Source organism: Protopterus annectens, chromosome 2.part2 (assembly GCF_019279795.1).
Source record: "Protopterus annectens isolate FY-2018-M chromosome 2.part2, PAN1.0, whole genome shotgun sequence".
Taxonomy (NCBI): domain Eukaryota; kingdom Metazoa; phylum Chordata; order Ceratodontiformes; family Protopteridae; genus Protopterus; species Protopterus annectens.
Genome location: NC_056730.1, coordinates 876,977,554 through 876,994,344, shown reverse-complemented (window position 1 = coordinate 876,994,344; position 16,791 = coordinate 876,977,554).

Genomic DNA, 16,791 nt, shown 5'->3' with positions numbered 1-16,791 from the left:
TAAGGGAGGAGCTTGGAGCTCAAGTCAGATACTGGTGAAGCTGCCATCTCGGATCCGATCCGGATCCGAATACCCACAGGTTGATGATCAAATGAAGTCAACTACTTCAGATCCAAAAGTTTTCAATACAGAAAAGTTATTTATTCCTCACCGCAAGTAGATAATCTGAAAAGTCTGAAAATATTTGGTGTGTGGCATTTCTGCATGTTGCTGAAGAATCCATAAAGATATTTAACTCCTAAAGGGGAGAGAAAAATCCAGTAACCACTGCCACCTCAGAAAGAATTTGACATTTTATCTTTACAAGAGCTGAATGGCCCACAGAATTTATAGAGGTTTATGTTACTGAGCTGAAAAATAGAGCCACCATAGGCAGTGAATTTGCTGAGCTGCAGGATTCTCTAATTAGAGTCTTAGTTTTAGTATAAAAATGATAAATGGGGGGACGCTTAAGAGAAACAACCCAAGTCTTATAAAAATATTATATATATTTGCCTACACATGTGTAAATATAGTCAGCATTTAAAATAATTTACAAATAAAATGAATGTAATTCAAATAATAAGGCAAAATAAGAAATAGAAGCAAGATGTGTAGTAAAAATAATGCATATGAAAAAGAGAGCAATGTGAGTGTAAGAGTCCTACATGGAGGCCAGACTGATTGCACACTTTTAATTCAAGGTTATAGTTAGTGTGACTGTAAGCATGCAAGAAGGAGTTATCCATATTTCAGTCAATACTAAAGTGATTTCCAGAGCATTTACATATTTCTGAATGGATACATGAAAATTAACTAATTGCTGGTACTCTGGACTTGAAAAGGCTCAATACAGTAAAGGCTGAAAATGCATCAAAGACAACAAGAAAAGAATGCAGAGTATACTGTCTGAAATAAAGTTTGAGAATTAATTGACTGATTGTAAAACTTAAACCAGAATCAGTTGCAGACTGTAACATCTTGTCAGAAAATACTTTTAAACACCTGAGGCTAGATGATTCTAAAGACTGAGCTGTGTGCACATTGTTAATATATTCAGGTCACTGGATGGCAGCATTAAGCTAGGAACTGCTGACATGTAGAGACCTTTTTGAAATAGCTTTAGTTAAAAAGTATACTGTCCTGATATTTGGGTCACGTGGCTTCTGAGAAGTTAGGAAGTGATAAAGGAATTTAAAGCATAAAAGTAGAAACCATGTGTGTTCACAGGCAGAGCGTTACAGAAACATCTCAGATACTGTGCAAAACTATTGCAATATCTTACATACAGATCTCTTTACAGGCTTGAGAAACTTAACAGGAGATTATCAAATACCTGCAAATCCTAATGAAGTATCAGTCATACCTGCTTTTAGAAAAGTGTCTATAGTACACAGAAGTACAGTTAAACAGGAAATGAAGAAAATAAAAAATCAAGGTGTAATTAAGAAGCAGTCCAAACCAGTGGAATAGGTAAATAGTATGGCTGCTATTACAAAGAAAGACAAGGTTAGTATTTTATTGACCTTGTAGATCTGAATTAAGTAATTAAAAAATCACAATATCTATTGCTTACAGTAGAAATGATACTGGGAATGATTAATACTACGTTTTTTCAGCACTCAATGCTGACTTTGATTTCTGTCAGAAAACACTAGAGGAAGAAAGCTCCAAATTGTGTATATTTAATATGCTACTAAGGAGGTACAGATTCCATAGACTTCCATTTGTTATTCTGTCAGCACCAGAAGCGATCATACAAGCTATTGCCCCAGTAACTGAAGGCTAAGAAGGCATGGCAAACATCTGATGGTCTACTAATGTGGGGTCAGTCACAAGGAGACCATAAAAGAGACTGATATAGCAGCTGAATACATGAAGGCAGCATAACCTCATGTTAATGAAGAGCAATACAAAATAAAAGTGATTAGTCTGAAACACATGCATTATCTTCCAATGCCAGATGTTGTGAAATCTGATCAAGACAAATCTGAGCAGTTATGCATGTCATGACCTGAAAATAAGCAGGCATTACAGAAGTTTCTATGAAATGGTTTTATACTTGGTTCCAAGGAATGAGCCCCACTGATGTAGACACAGCCTCTCATTTTACGTGTTACAAAACAGACTAATAAAGTCTGGTGATAGCCTCATAAAAGCAGGCATTTTCAATGATCAAAGTGTAAACCACTCTGTCAGATGGAGCTGATAAAGCTCAGGTGAAAATATTTTCTTAAATATAGTTCTGTAGTTGTAGTTCATAGTTTATTGTCATGTTTTGTTTGTTAGCAGTTAAAATAAAAATAAAACCTTTTAACTAAGAATGAGGTTCCACAGGCTGCTCATGGGTCTTTAAGGAATATTCAAATAAAGAACTAACCTCTAAGCTTTGGGATTGACTTTTTGCTTTTCCATCTCCAAGATTTTCCTTCAATCAGATCCCATGGACCTCCCACCATTGCCTGTAACTGCAAATAACTGACCTGTTGAATGTAATGTATTAGAACAGGAACCCTCATCAATCTACCTGCTAAACTGAATAAACTACTGGAAACTTCATTAAGTTGTCTTTATTCCTCTCACGGGGAGGGCATCAGAGAAAGAGAGTCTCCTAGATGTGCTAGCTTAAGTGATTTTATCTGGACTAATCCCTTATACTTTGTTTCTTGTTAGTCCTGTCACCCTCTGGGTCACAGGTGGAATACTAGACTTCACTCAAGCCCTCTGGATTACCTCTGTTTTCTTTAATAAAACAGATGGGAAAACAAAAAATCAATTTGCTGAGGGTAAAATAAGGTGAATGGTTGACAGACAAGTTGAGAATACTCGTATAACAACTCTTGTTTCTTGGTTCTACTCTAGCCACTGTTTTTATGGCAAGAAGTACAATTCTGAATTAGAAAGAGACCTTCCTTACAATATTGGACTTTGAATGATTGTTCTGTTTGGACTTGGATGTTTATGGTACTACACTGGATTTGTTTAATTGCTAATGTTTAATCCTTAGGTAAGTGGTTAATGTATGTACCTCAGTTTATATTATTATATTAGACTTTGAATGAGGTGAGACAGTAAGCTGCATTTGCAGCAAATTAAAGAAAGTTGAATGACTGACTAAGCTGATAAGAAATTAAATGTAAATACATCATTCTAGCTGTTAATTACCCTAATTCAGCTGTTTCATCTAAGTTAAGAAATACATTTATTTATTTGTTTATTTATTTATTTATTTATTTATTTATTTTCACTTATTATCTGGGAAGAATTCTGTTGCAATTGGACCGTTTTCAGGTTCAGTCCAGTATGTATAATACCAAAATATATGCAACCACAATAAACTATACTCATGTGCTTATTACATAAAAGGGACAATATCACTAAACTAACAATGCTGGGATGCTAGCAAATGCAAATACAAAATATACAACATGCAGTTTCAAGTAAGTAGGATGGAAAAGATGGAAACAGTAAGTGGAGAGGAGGAAACATGATTTGATTTTAAGAAAGGAGGAAAGATAGGAAAACGGGAAGGAGGAAGATGGTGGGGGTGCCAGTCTGGTGTTATCAGATTCTTATTAATGAAGAGAAATGCAATTGCTTTGGATAGGATGCTATGTAATGTGATAGGGTAAGATTTAGGTTAGAGCCTCATTAAGACAGTAGGTGGCTTCTTTGTATAAAATGTTTTTAGCTGATGTCAAAAATTACTGGTATGCAGTAAGTGATGTCTTTTAAGGAGAGAATCCCAGATACAGGGTGCCAAATTAATGAAGCCGTACTATGTGGAATGACTGTTATTCTGAGGGGAAAATATTGAGGGGGATATTGTTAGATTATAAATGTAGATTATAGTTAATAAATAGCCATAGACATTATTAATCAGTTAATTGATATAAAATGGAAACATTTGAGATGTAGCACTTTGTATATGAGTGTGCCTAATGGCAGAGTAGATTTTTGCTGACATGGTAACCATTTAGTTTTCTTCAGGAATTTACAGTGATGTTCTGTTTTTGGTGTTTAGAGTAATAAACTTGCAGATGCTGTTAGCTGTGGTTTGGAGGGAGTTTTTCTTCAATGCATTGTTTACTATTTAGAATCTGTACTCAGGCTGTGCCATAAGAATGCCTTTCCCTACAGCTGGTGTGCTTTCAGGGGAGAGGAAGTCAGATATTTTCTTTGACCATAAAAACAGAGAGGTAGGGTAGTATTCACAGTCATTATTTGAATTCACAAAGACAATCTTTACTGTTTACGCAAATGAACAAATAATGAGATATACATGAGAAATTATGTAAATCTTTGTATGCTAATAAGCGTTTTCCCCACCTGTCTGCTATTCATAGTCATTATTTGATGTGTTTCTACACAGTGCTCAGATTTGTTATAAAAGGTGGAATTGCACCTTTTCTATCTACTTTGCAATCAGTAAAGATGCTTTCCCTTACTGCAGCCTTGCTTTTTCCTGGTATGAACTGCTTGCCTTGGTCAAGTCAATACCTCTTGAGCCCAGTGTTGCCGTCTGACCAAAAAGGCGGAGATATAGATAGACAATAACTCATCATAACTTTGATAATCAGGAGATATAGATTTAGAGTGGACAGGGATATTGTAAGGGCATTAGTGAGTATGTATGACCCCAAGAGGGGTACTGGGGGAATGCATGGCCTTCCTATCCCTGTGGATACTAGGGTATATATAACCCTCACTGTACTTGCCATGGAGACCTTCCAGAAACAGACTGGGCACTTTGGGTATTTCAAAGGCTTCTGCCTAAATATTTCAACATCATTAGATATATTTCCTGGTGGCATCTCAGGACCAGACCCAGACTATGTAGGCCTGTTATGGGATGGCAGGTTGCCCTAAGATGCTCAGTGCAATAGATTGCAGCCATGTTGCAATTAGGGTCTGATCTAGTACACAGGGGAGTTGTACCACAATAGGAAGGTTAATCAGGTCTATGCTCAGTCAACCTCTGTTCATTGCACTTAAAACATCAAACGTTCACTTCAGAGATCATTCAGTCATTGGATATTTTACCCAGGGAATGTAGTTGGTTGGCCAGCATTAGGAAATTTGCCCTTTTTCCCACTGTAGTGCGATCTCAGAGTTGGTATATATAAGTAGGGATGTATTGGAGGTGTGGGGTGGGTTTGATATACTGCGGTGTGTGTGTTTCAGTGTGCATGTTGGTCCACTGTCTCTTTTCCCTGGGTAAAATATTCGATGACTGAATGTTCCCTAAAGTGAATGTTTAATGTTTTAAGTTTGATGAACAGAGGTTCAATGGATTTCTCATTCTTTGACTGAATATAGACCCGGATTATTATTCCATCTACTACCAGGTAGACTGTGATGCATGGGGGGGGGGATCACCAATGGGACTGCCCAGCAACCTGGTAGTGCACGTGATTCCTATATCTGGCACAGTAGATCACTCTACTACCTCTTCCTGCATGGTGGGATGTCCAGTGGTAATCTTGTTGTTTTTTTATCATTTAAGTAGTTATTCATAGTGAAATAAATTGCTTAATATTAAAACAAATTTTTTTTGCCTTGCTTCTCCCTCTTTCTTTCTCTCGTTCTTTTTTATATAGTGATACGGGATAGCCATTGAAGTTATAGCTTGTGACACCAGTGAGAAATCCAAATGGAGCCATGAAAAATAATTTTAATACAGCCCTGTCACAGACCTGTACTGGCATTGAGAGAGTGTTTGGCATGTTGAGAAGGAAATTTAGCTGCTTGGATGACAGTGGGGGTGCTGTTCAGCATGGCTCATCTACTGAATGCAGGATATTTACTGCTCTGCATAACTTGATCATGTGACATTCTGGTGGTGAAAGAGACCCATGCTGTCACTGGTGCTCTCAGTCCCAGTCCTACAATGATTAATAATGATCAGCCGGAGGCAGTAGTAAGGGACCTGATGTGGCAGGCTTGTGAATGGGTTACAGCTGTGCAGGTAAAGAGGTGACATCTAGTCTAGAACCGTGAACCATGACATTCAGGTTAGTGTTTCCTTTCTTATAAAAATGAATAGAGTATAATTGGTGCATGCAATGCTATGTGTGGGCTATGCTGTGTGGTACATGATGTATTTTCAGTGTTCACCAGACACTTTATCTTTAAATAAGTTTTTTAATTTCAAAACAGGCATTCATATTATTCTTTATAAAAGTCATGCCTGAGTACTCACTGTCATCTGTTCATTGATATTGTAAGGCATCATATAAGGAATAATCAAGTTTTTAACTATTTTGCACAAGAAATTCTGCTTTGGTGATCAACTTAAGTATGCATGTACTGAATCTCCTGAAGTGATACATTGAATCAAAAGTGTTATTTCAGTATTTTACATGAGTTTAACGGTGCAGTAGTGCAGCGGTTTACATTGTCACCTCACAGCAAGAGGTTCTCCAATTTGATTCCCGGCTGGGGTGCTTTCTGTGTGGGGTCTGCACATCCTCCCTGTGTTCGTGTGGGTTTCCTCAGGGTGCTCTGGTTTCCTCCCACGTTACAAAGTCATGCGTCTGGAGCATTTGTCCTTGGGCCTCCACTGAAAATTGACTTGTTCCAAGTCGGACTTTCTTGATAAACAAATGTTAAATGAAAAAAATATGTAACTTTTTTGTATTATGCAGTGTTTACTCAGTTTTAGCAATTGCATATTTGAAGTGACTTGCTGTTCTCTGTTAAGGTACTGCACATCAGATTATTTCATTTTCTCATACACAATACGTTGTATCCTCAGAGACATAAATCATCATTTGTCCAGCGCTGAGGGTATAGTGGCAACAGTGCTAGTTAACATTACAGGATACTTATATAATTTTTTTAAGGATTGTTTCTCTTAACAATGTGTAGTACTTGTTTTATGCTATTGGCAATTGTAAGCTGTAACATTGACAATGGATAGACCATTAATGGTGCAAATCAGTGCAATCTGTTATGTTGCATAGCTTTCTTTACAGATATTCCCTTCAATTATAAACAATACCATTATTGAAATTAATGCATGCAGATGCAAAGTGTCTTAATACTGGGTTACATTTGCAATCACATCTTCTGCCTTTATTTTAAATGTATTTATTTATGTTTTATTTACTAACTCATTGTCTTTCAAGGTAAGCATGGATATCTCTGTGTAAAATTCAAATTGAAAGTACTAGAAATGTCTAACTTGAAACATAGCAGGTCAAGGTCAAATTTGTCAGACGTGACATCTCCTAAAGATAGGGTAGTTGAAAATGCCTGTGATCTTGAGGAAGGGCTAGTATGTGAGCTGGAGGGTGACTTGCTGCAATGTCATGACCTACTTGATGTAGGTGATCCTATAAACACTGATCTCACAGTACTGCAGGAACAGTACCTTGAATGAAAGGTTCTGCTATGTATAGATGAGCGCTGACATTGCCTTCATGAAATTTGTTGGACTTGTCCACCCCTACCCTTTCAACTACCTTCTTGAGAAGCACTTGTAGTGTATGTTATATGTCCCCATTTGTCCAGACATTGCCCTATCCTCTGCCCTTTCTAAAACTGACTCCTATTTGAGTTTGGTAAGTCCTCATGTGTGTACGAATGGAGGTGGACATGGATGCTTGGTGTGCCACCATACTATGGCTCTATGTGATCATGGCATTACCCCTACTCTATGCCATTCCTATGTAGTGCAGGAAATCATTATGCACACCCTGGAGGACTCTGACTATTTCAAGCTGACTTTTTATAGCAGTGCACTGAATTTTAACAATGTCATGGCACATTTGTTGCTGGGCAGCCAATGCTTTATATGTTTCCTGGGGTAGCTGTGACATATGCCTGCCATACCTCTCAACCTCTTAGTGCAAGAAATCTGGACAGAGCCAAACATAATGGAGGGACAAAGGCCCAAAAATCAGGACAGATTTTAAGTATTGCCTTTATAAGCTTAAAATGTTGCTAGAATAACAGGTTTTACATTAGCTTGCATTTTCTTGGGATACAAAATCTGAAACTCAAATGTCTAGTAGTCCCCAGTGAACCACAATTGTTTTGAGGAATAGACAAAAAATATGTGGCAAATATCTGGACATTCTGCAAAAATTTAGACAGTTTATGATGCCTGTGCCTGGCACCCCTTTGTAAAGGTGTCACAATGGATACTGTTATGTATGAATTTCTGCCATCATCAAGAAGGTGTTCCTATAGGTTTGGATCTACTGGTATAGAGGTGTATGGGTTTTCTTCCTTTATAACATGCAGTGTAATGTCACCATACTTGACTTTGTGATCCAGTGTCTCTTCTTACAGAGTTACTAATGTGTTGTGGGGTGAGAGATCCTGTTATTAAAGTCGGTGACTGCATGCAACATTCCTCAGGTTATCTCATAAATATAACTACATTATCATCATTATTATTTTCATCAACCATTCTGCTGATGAAATTCTTTAAATGCATTGGTATAGTGGAGTGGAATTTTTTGTTTCTGCTGCTGACCCTATAAAAAATTAATTGAATATATTACTACTCAGACAGTAGAGTGCACTACTGTATGCTATGCAATGAGGTATGGAGGGCACTTATCATGCACACTCTATTCACTGTCATTGTGTGCAGGGTTCACCTGTTAATAGTAATAGTCATGTATTACATATAGTCATTCCATTTCAGCATTCAGTTTTGTATATAAATATGTTACTATTGTCAAATAAACCTTCCTGAGCACAAGTCTTTTAATGCTGCAGGTATGAGTAATATCCAGTGTCCACACAACTTCTTATTATGCTGGTGCCCTCTTCATCTGTATCATGGTCTTCCAAATGAATGGAGAAGAAATACTCTTCATGAGGTATTACAGGAATAAGTGTTTGAGGTGACCCCCAGTAGTGCTTTGAGCAATTGCATTCTGCCTTGCCTTTGCTCTGGTACATCCTACCATATCATTGGCTGTCTTCTAGTACTGTGCTAATGTGTAGTTCCATCCACCAATAGCATTTATATCCATAGTTACTTAGTTCCATGCCTTTGCCGTCTCAGCTTGTTTGGGTCCTCCTTTTCCAAAAAGGCATTTGCTGTATGTTCTAAGGGCTGCCATGAGGATGTGGTTCTCCTAGTGGCTAAAATTGTTCCTTCATTGTCTGGAACCCTGTTTTTGCATCATTCATGTCCTAAAACAACATGCCAAATTCATATACTGAAACTTTTGATCCATTTATCAGCCAAGCACCACAGCAATGAAAGTAGGTCTGCAATCATTACAAATAAATCAAAGATCTGAATATAAAACCAGGTTTGGCGACACAATGCCCATATTCATATAAATGTGCAAAATTCCAATCTAGCAAATTAAAGTTGCGTTTTAGTAATTTGTGACGTATCATCAACACATTCATAGTACTATTGCAAGCACTTTGCTAATAGACTTGTATCCTTTCCATAACACTTTCCTGTATTCATATTATTTTTCATTTAGGAGTTATAGTCATAAATCCCCAGTAAAATAGCAAGTATCTTGACACAACAATACATTGTTGAGATTGCAGTATATCTGACTACAATTATGTGAAAGTATATACTTCTATCAAGTGTAGCATAATCGTTAAATTTCACCAAAAGTAATTTCGAAAATATCTTTCACATTGACATTATGACATCTTCCATTTACATTTTCAATGCTGCTGTCAGGAACTTCCATTCATAAATGACACTCATTTTATCAGAATTTACATGAATCATCTGCATCTGATTGTCAAATTCTGCTAGTAAACACTGTTATCTAGCATTACTATGACCTGCTTCAAAATAATTTCTAAAGTTTTTACTATTTATTATTGACTTGGTTAAGTTCATAGTTTCTTAAACCATTTGTCACCTATGTCAAGTGACTGCAAGTTAATATGGCAGTCTTAAACATATTTGGATAAATGCAGGGTCATTTACATATGTTGTATGCATATTAGGTTAAGTTATGGTTGTCTGTATGAAATGCAGTAATACATGAGTGTGCAAGTCAACAAATCCATGCAACCATGCCTTGGATAGTTGTGAACACACTATGTTTATCTTTGGAGACCTCAGCTGTCTGCATGAATTTGCGAACAACCCTAGTGATTCTTTAATGTCCTATGTGACTTTGCACGTGCTGCCATCTTTTGAAGTGCCAATACCAGAATGAAGAATGAAAGTGCAGGAATGTGGTTCACAGGTTTAGAACCAGGGAAGTAAATAGTGTGGGAAGAAATAGCCAGGGAATTGTTATGGCTAGGCTTGTATAGGCCCTAGGCTGATAGACTAGTACCAAACTATGAACCTATGAACCTATGTGAAGGCCAAATTTCTATGCTAAGTATTTTTATATTGTTTAAATCTTATCAAAAATAGGTTTAAATCACATAGTATAAAATATTGCATAACTGCAGGTAAATGCAAGAAGAACTGTATATGTATAAGTGCAAATATGTATCTGTATGTAGAAATATGTCCAAAGCTAAGAGTAGGCATAAACATATCTGTTAATGGAAATGCATCTGTATACAAATTTTACATGCTGACATTCTTTTGTATATAACTACAAATGTATATACATAAGTAAATAAATACATGTAAGTTTATGTGTGTGTGTGTGTGTGTGTGTGTGTGTGTGTGTGTGTGTGTGTGTATGTATGTGTGTATGCATTATTTGCATTGCCACATAATGTCATATACTGTAATTATTAGCTTAGTAATTAGTTTTGCTGCAGTCAGACAATTTTTAGAAACAAAAGATTTGGTTTGTGTATTCCACAAACTATTTATTAGTTTGATAATTGTATAACATAGTCATTTCTTCCAGAATATTGACTGTACGTACAAGATGGCTGAAGTCAGCCACCACACCCTAGTCAAAGTGGAGGTAGGGGAGGAGTTGGAGATTAAGGTAGCAAATGAATGACCAGCAGAGAAGATACTGAGAAGTATACTGTTTGATTAATTATGTATACATTTCTGCTTAAACCCCCGATATGGTCAAATTTATTAAGTAGAAAATTATCAAAGTATGCATTACCATGGAATATTTCTAGTGTTTAAAGTAAATAAGTTTTTAATGCAACTTGAACAGCAATGATATCATAAATTCCTTTCAAATGCTACATTTTTATGTGTGTGTACAACTTTTGTAAAGCATATCTCTTTGAGGGGAAGGAAAAAGTATGTTGCTTAGATCAAATTCACATGGTATTATGCAACTCATAGTGGAAAGCAGAGGCTACAAAGGATTTGTATTAACAGGATGCATTAAGCACCCAGCTCTCAGGCAAGCTGCATAGAGACATAAAAATGTAACAAGTGGAAGGAAGTCATGCAGTCCATATACATCAAGTAACATCAAAATACAGATTAGCACACATGGATTGGGTACAATGAAAGTATGTAATTATGTGCTTTGCTCTTTTCAGGTTTAATAAATTAAACTCAATGGAAATGTGTACAGAAGTAAGCACACATCTTAAACAAGTGCAAAAATAACTTCAATGCCTTGCTGAATAGTAAACGTAATCATGTCAGAGATATGTAAAACACACATCTGAGATAGTTAAACAACCATACTCTGTGTTCTATATACAACAGAAGAGATTTCCTATAATCAAACCCAGGAAAACAGGAGGCTAAAGAGACTTGTGAGTACGCAAAAAATATTTACATTTAGAAAATAGTTTTTAACTAATACATTTTTTTCTATTTTTTATGTATTTTATAACTGTAAATGCAGAAGTAATTTATACACAAAGATAGCAGAAGAAGTGCTTTCAGTATACTATTGCAGCACAGCCTATATCATCCAGAAAGTTCAAATGTATTACCGTTTCTTGTTACACTAGCATATGTCATTACTGCGAGTAGACTGCAAATGTAAAGATGACCACAACTTGATAGCAATGTACTAATTGATCCCATGTTTCTAGAGGGTCTATATCATAACATCGAAGTTCTCTAACATCGAATGTTATTATATCGAACCCTAAACACCGAAGTGTGAAAACATTGCAGAGTCAGAATAGCGAATTTTTTCCCAGGGAAAAAATTTGCTATTCCGAGAAACATACACACAGCACAAACACACACAAAAAACAGCCATCCACACACATACACTTAAAATCCTACACCTAAACTAAACTTTACATACAGTACTAGCTATCCACTTACCTTAACCCAACCCTAACCCTAAGGTCCGTCACTATCGCACACTCACCTCACACGTGCCCTAACCCTAACTCACCTAACCCGCCCCATAACCTACACACAATCGCACACTTACCTGACCCGCACCCTAACCCTAACTCAACAAACCCGCCCCTAACCCTAAACTACACACAATTGCACACTTACCTGAACCTGTAACGCTCCAACATATCGAACACTGAAAACAGCGAAGCCACAGCAATAGCCCACCGAATTCTTTCCCTGGGAAAGAATTCGATGTCCTGCACCTTCGCTGTTTTCAGCGTTCGACATTACGGGTTTGATATTATAACATTTGATGTTAGAGAACTTCGATGTTATAATATAGACCCGTTTCTAGAAACATTTCCGAGAATTTTCCTTTTTTGAATACAATTTTTAATAAAAAATAAAAAAATAACTGTTAATGTAATACATCAGTGCAATCTTTATTATGAGAGAATTTATTATCTCTGTTTCTTGTTTGTCACTCTACCCACCTTCTCTCATTTTCTTATTTTAATTATGAATTTCTTTGTCCTTCTTAATTTTCTTTCTCTCCCATTTCTGTTCATTTTTTCACACATCCAGAATCCTTTGGAGCAGCCCAACCATGTTTCTGCCAGGTCAGGGAGCATTCAGTTTCTGCTCATCCATGCATGTCCTCACAGGGTCAGTGCTGTGGCACCAGTCCTGTAGGCACCCTGGCATGTGGCAGCCTGGCCAGCCTCACAGGCTGTGTGCTTGGCACTTGGTTGAGTATGTGATGGAGCAGATAGAGGAAAGATACCTTCAGCCAGTCCAGGATGCTCTTCAGTTGGTGGAAGACTTGCTGCCCCAGTCATTTCTGACTACTGTGTCACTGCAGACCCCCACTTCCTCAACATCAGGGTCCTCTACTGCAACACCATCAGACAGTGGAAATATTTGAGATTCTGTGGACCAGGGGTTCCTCCTGAGCTCAGCTTCTCTTCACCCCCTCCTTCCCCAATCCTCTCCTATACCCTCTAACTTACTTCCTACCTAAACTACCCTCTTACAAAAAAAAAAAAAAAAACAGGAGGGGGTCTATCTCCCACCAAAAAACATTGTATCCCTCCTCTCCCATATCCTCCAACAAAAACCATCTTGGATATTTTTTTTCTGTTTCCCTCTTTGTTATGTCTTCCCTTTTTCATTTCTTCCCAACTTCCCCTTTCCACTTTTTAAATAAATCAACACGGTATCCACATAAGGATAACCCCATGTAACACATATAAAACCCTTTTATATTTTTAAAAGTTAAAAATAAACGCTGTGGTGCATTCCACTTGCCTTCAATACTTCAAGTGTTCTTGTGCATAGTCATGTTCATTCACAATATCCAAAAACATATGAAAAAATACAGGCACTTAAGTTTTCATGTAGTACTTCACACATACTTAAGGATTAACTGTAGCTACATCATGCTTCTGCTGCAAGTGGGCATTTTTTAAAATGACTTTTCATTTACTTATTCAGTATGAATAACTTGTAATTACTGAATTAACATATAAGCAAACTGGTGCCTTTCATGAATAACCACCATGCAAGTGTAAATCTTGGGACTATGAATGCCGCTATTAATTTTGTTTTTTGTTACGGGAATATGGTGCTAGAAGTTAAGGTTTTGGTCAAGCCAAATCCCTAGTTATTTGATGTGTGGGGTTGTTTCAAGTGATCGGATGGTGTTATAGCATATGGTCCGATCTTTGGGTATACTAGAACGTTTTTTCCTTGTGCCAAAAATCATTACTTTAGCTTTATTAATCTTTAATGTAAGTCTGTTATTGGTAGACCAGGTGGATAGGTGAGAAAAGTAATTCTCTAATTGTTTTTTCATGTTGGATGGAAAGGTGCTAGACCTATAAATTACCATGTTATTGGCATGTATGATAATATTGATTTTAGGGATATCCAGTTGAAGCTTATTGATAAACAGGCAAAGAGTATCGTGGATAATACTGATCCCTGAAGTGCCCATTTATTTAGAGGTACTGAAAAAGTCTATGAATCTAAGAAGGGGAGATGTAGAAGTGCACATTGACTTTGGATTGCCACTTGCTGAGGAAATCCCTAAACCATGGTCTGAGCTCTGCACACATCAAGAAGATGAGTAATGGTTCATGTTCAGTGAGATCAAAGGCTCTGGATATGTCAGTGAAAACTGAACCCATCAACAAGTCCTTCCTTGTCCATGTTTTAAAGTATGTTGCCTTTGAGAGTATAATAGGCTGTCATGGTGTTATTGTCAGATCAGAAGACATATTGCTGAGGTAAAAAAATGTAACATTTTTGAGTATATTTTATGAGTTATTTGAATATTAGTTTTTCAAAAGGTTTGCCAAGGACAGGCAGAAGAGATATGGGTCTGAAGTCTTTGGTGCTTTCTGCTTTAGCTGTTTTTGGATGGGTTTAACAACTGATTGTTTTTTAGAGAGATGACACTGAATTGTAAATTGTAATATTGATTATGAAATTGACTTTTATGGTTTTGGATGTTTGGCTGTGTTACATGGATTTAGACTTTTACAGATACTACACAAAACTTGTTTATCAAAGTATTAAATCTTGAGGATAATATCTAATTCATGCATTTGACTTTATGTTGAATTTAGGTGTTGCCTTACTAGTTATAAGCAAGCTTATTACAGCTGACAGAATGATACAAGCATTAACCAGGAAGTGTAAGAATGAATATCTGCTATTGCCATTGACTGTCACAATGGTCAGGGAGGCAGGCAATTTACATGACTAAGAAAGATTTCCAAGCACTTAAAGGAGACAACTTAATTTTGAGATGTACTAATACATTACAGGGGCTAAACTAGTTTAGGTGCTGGACTTTGATGAAATCATTTCATAAATAAGACAGTTGGACTTTTTGTAAGACTGGAAAATGTACTCATAGCAACAACTGTAATTACATTTTTGTTTTACTTTAAGTTATGGCAGTTTCTGCCTCTGCCTACGACTGTAGCAGTTTATGAGTGGATATACTATTGGCCTGCATTATATCTGAAAACTGAGTTTTTATAAAGTTTAATGACTGGGAATAGGAGAGGGAAGTTGTTCAACTGGTGATGATTTATGTTTTGACAAGTTTATACGGTCTTAACTATGCAGCTGTTGCAATAGGCCGAGCATCTGTTTTTTAGAGGCTATTTGCCTCCTACTTGTGAGCAGAAAAATTATTGTTTAAATGTTCTAAGCAGATGATTTGCAGTTCAATTCATTTTTGAATTTTTGATTGCTTTAAGGTTTAACTTCTTTTGAAAGAATGTTTAATACAAGCTTTATGATTTGTTTTATAATACTTTAATAATTGTACTGCAAAAGACTTGGTTGAGATTCCAGGGCCATTTATTATGGATACATGTCTATGGAGCTATATCATTTTGTCGAACAAACTAAACATCGAATACCTCTTCATCAAACTTTATCCATCGAAACTTAATCCATCGAATGATCATTTCAGCAAAGTTTTTCCCAGGGAGAAAAACTAGTTGGCCATCATCGGAAGTCTGCCTTTTCCCCCACTGTAATGTGATCTCGGAGTTGGTATATTTAGTTAGGGGGGTGCAGCCCCCCCACCTAGGTGGGTTTTAAATTATGTGTTTTTTCGCTGAAATGATTGTCTGATGGATTGTTTTGATGGATACATTTTGACGAAGAGGTGTTCGATATTTTGTTTGTTCAACAAAATGATATAGATCCCACATCTATCCATCAAAGACTGAAGCATTGAATGGCATATATTGTCAAACATGCCATTCATTGAGCTGTTCTAAGATCATGTTACGATAGGGATAAGGAAATTTGCCCTTCCCCCACTGTAGTGTGATCTCAAAGTTGGTATATATAATAAGTGGGGGGAGGGACGCAGTCCCCCACATGAGGAGGTTTACAATGTAATGCTGTTCGATGCTTTTCCCTTTCGACGAATAACCATAGACCCATTTATTATATGGGTTAAAATACTGAGCAAGAATGAGATACAAAATCAGATATCAAATTATAACCAGAAAGTGAACTTGTCCTGTGAAAGTCTATATTACATAGATAATAATACAATATTGAATATCTTGAAATATAAATGGGCTTTGTAACCCAGTCAAAAGAATCAAAGTTTTTGCATGTATAAAAAAGTTTAAGCTATAATCAGTAATACTACAAGATCCATATATTTCAGACTCTGAACATTTGAAGTTAAGTAAATGTAATTGTCACAGGATTTCTTTTGCTTCATATCCATTTGGTAGACATAGAGGTATAATTATATTGGTAAGACGAGGCTCTCATTTTGTGGTGATAGAACAAAAAGCTTATAGAAAGGGTAGATACAGTGGATATAAAAAGTGTACACACCCCTGTTAAAATGCCAGGTTTTTGTGATATAAAAAATGAGACCACAATAAATCATTTCCAAACTTTTCTTGCCTTTACTATGACCTCTAACCTGTACAATTCAATTGAAAAACAAACAAATCTGTTAGGGGAAAAATATAAAAAATAAAAAACATACAATAAGCTGTTTGCATAAGTGTGCACACCCTGAAACTAATACTTTGTTGAAGCACCTTTTGATTTAATTACAGGATTCAGTC